Source organism: Atta cephalotes (genome assembly GCF_000143395.1).
Source record: "Atta cephalotes unplaced genomic scaffold scaffold00054, whole genome shotgun sequence".
Taxonomy (NCBI): domain Eukaryota; kingdom Metazoa; phylum Arthropoda; class Insecta; order Hymenoptera; family Formicidae; genus Atta; species Atta cephalotes.
The window spans coordinates 860,824-864,444 of NW_012130118.1; positions in this window are offsets into that span (position 1 = coordinate 860,824).

The window sequence follows — 3,621 nt, forward strand, 5'->3', positions numbered from 1 at the left end:
CTCGATGACGATTGGAATTCTACGGAATCAGTAGTGCGCGAGCTTCGTTCCGCGTAGAACCCGTCATCGGCTTGACGAAAAAGCGTCGACGACTGTCGCAATTCGAAGACTTCGTGGAAAAGAATTACATTTTCGAACGCATTCAGGGTCGACGATCGCGGTGGCGGTTTGCAGCTTCTCCGGGAGCAATCGCGAGATCTTGCAACTAGGGGTGCATTCGTCATATCTAGATCGACTAGATAATGATATGACTGTAGAGCGATTCCAAGTTTCTTCAAACGTCACCGACGTCGCGACGCCGACGTATCGAACCGATACTATCTGGTTCAGATTTAACAACCGGGAAGAGGACTGCGAAACTCACAGGAATGGAGTCTACCGTCCACGCGACGACGCAGGAAATTGTGATATTAGACGAGAGATTCTCGTTCCCGTTGATTCGATTGCCCGTGTCACTCCTTCCAAGTTCAACAAGGTTGACATCAAGGTTGACATGTCACACTTGTTTTTTAGAGCGAGACGGCTCGTCCTACCCCCGGCGAGCATCGCGACTCACGACACACGTGCATCTCCGTTCAATAGTTGGCATCCGTCCTTCCGGATGCTCTCGCGAGGTGCTCTTCAAAGTACCGTCAATCACTATCGAACCGGGCACTTCACCAGGAAACAATGCTAGTTGATACTAGTCACCCCACGACAAATAGGGAGGTTCTTTCATGATCACAGTCTTTTGTCACTTGCGAGTTTTTGTGCAAACCAGTTCCTTTATAAGTTTTTTTTTTCAACACGATGGCGACGTTCCCTAAGATGACTCCACGATCTAGAATGTTCCGGTGAAGATGCTTCTTATACGTTTTTGTTTTTTTTTTTCCAAATCTCCGCGAACTCCTCGACAACACACGAACGCGTTTGTGACGCTTTCGCCAGCTCGCCTCAAGTCTCGAGTCTCGACTCGTAGCTGATGTACGAGTCCGCTCGCCACTGTTCGCCGCTGCGCCGACCTGACGACCGACACCCTCTGCCTCCGCTTCTTCTGCCCCCACTATGGGTCAAAGTCAGGGCCGTACGATCGAGGGAAGAATCACAGTCGAATCGAAGAGTATCGTCGATTTCTTCTTCCACGCTCGTGCGAAATAGATTCTGAGACTATCTGTGTCTTTCATCGATTCATAATACACTGAGAAAACATGTACTAAATTTTAATAAATATTTTTTTTTAATAGTGCCAATTAAAATTTATTTGCAATAAAAAAAGATAGTTCATCATAAATCAAATTAACGATTCCTGTCCAAGTATATCTGTATATTTAGCTAGTACTATTCAAACAAAATAATTGATTAAAATTTAGAACATTTTTTCAATGTAGAATCATCATAAATAAATTCTCAAGTGTTGTCTCATGTTTTTTTCTTATTTACGAATTCCTGATTAAATATTACAGATAGAACGAATCCCGAAATGACACGGAAAAGAATAAAGTTTATTAAGCGTTAGTTTAATTGAAAGTAATTTTAATTAATTCAGCTCTTAATTAATTCAATAACAGTATTAACAAAACAAATAACATCTTACTCAAATAAGAGTATGACATATTTGCTTCATTAATAAAATTATTGAATTAACAAGATTTCTTTCAATGACAGTATAATTCTTTTGACAATCTATCAATATAATTAGTATAATTTATCTATAATTAGTATAATTCTTTGTCAATGACAGTATAATTCAACAATTCTTTTTTAATTAGAATTAATTAATTTTATAAATTAATTTCAATTAGAATAATATTGTTAATACATCCCAACAAATGAGAATGGATTGAAATGAATTAAAATGGATTCAAATTTTCAGAAATATTGAATGTTAAAATAAATGCTTTTCAATCCTGAATGCATTTTTATTCATTTATAGGAATTGCATGAAGCATATCTTTATGCCTTTCAAAATAATATTAAGCCTAAAAATAATATTAGCTTTTTCTGTGCACAACACACACATTGTGAATTCAATTCAAAATTTTGAATAGGAAATGTAGTTTTTCAATCCAATTGCATCCAATTGAATCCAATTAAATCCAAAAAAAAGTATCCGCTATTTAAAATATGCATTCGGATAGAAAAAAATTTCAATCCATTTTAATCCATTCTCATTTGCTGGGATAAGAAAACGTTAGTGAGTAACATTTTCTCTCTGATATTCGCTCATCGAGGACGAATAAGAAGGCAAGCGTTAAAAATGCAGGGAGAGCGAATGTCTCTGTTTTATTGAGACACGCAAATCGTCGCGTGCGATCATACGAAAGTAGAATGCGCTGTGTATGCACTTATGCCACTCGTGCTCCCCGAAGTAGTATATACAGCGTGGCCAACGCTAAACTCGCTAAGAATTCTGCAGTGCATCGTGAGAAAGCGCATTGTTTCTAGCACAAGTGCGCAGTGCGCACAAAGGAAATGCAAAGATTGGCATTTATTCGCCTCGCCAACGAGGAGAGAAGTACAGCCGAATAATACAAATAAACTGTTATTAAACGAACAGTTAGAAAAAGTTATCGTCGAAAGATTAATGAACAATAGATTGACAATTGTGAAAGTAAATTTGCTACTAGAAAGCCTCAGATCTTTCTCCAAACGACTAATGCCTGTTTCCGCCAATATAAATTAACTTAATCTCGGTTTAACTTACTGTTCATCTTTTTCCAGTTCTAAGAATTAGAAAAAGATAAAGTTTATGTAAAGTGAACCGAGATTAAGATTAATCTGTATTGCTAGAAACAGATATAAAGCCACAATCACACTACGGATTGCTAGTTGATAGTTCTACTTTAGCCAATCACGATGAAACGAGTATGAACTAGGCTTTAGGATGCAGTTTACTTGATGCTACAATTGCTTCGAAGTATTTGATTGATCAATCAATAGAATTTCACTGATTAATAAAAAAAATGCTTTAAAGCATTTACAGTACTAATTATAAGTGGATCGTAGCCCAAGTATTTTGATAAGTATTCGTATAATCGATCAGATTTCACGATTTCTCATTACTGAAGAAACAAAGTTAATAGAGAAATGGTATCGTGGAGTTTGGAATCTGTAATGTGTCAAGTATCATATATAAAATATATTGATTTAAGCATTAGCCAACAGTCTATAAATTGAAAATAATCTCATGTTCATTCAATAACAGAACGCCACTTCTTGTTTTAATAAAATGTTATTTGTTTCATTAATATATTATCATTGAATTAACAAGGTTATTTTCAATTTGATTGCTGTTACAATTGATGATATTTAAGGTATTCATCATTTTTCTCGTGTAGGATCGTATTATCGCAATAAACTGTCTTCTGCAGATTGGAATTTTCACAAATGAATTGGAAATCTTACATAATGTATTTCAAGAAATAAGGTGACATCCATAGTTTATTACATAGCTTATTAATGTCTTAATGATATCTTTAACGTCAATAAGACATCGTTAAAACGTTACTTGTTACTCGCACATCGTTGGAGTGACTCGAGTATGTGTCGGGCGTTTAATGTAAATAAGATAGATAAAACATAAGTGATGGCACGCGAAGAGGTCATAGAATAAACCCTCTCTCTCTCTCTCTCTCTCTCTCT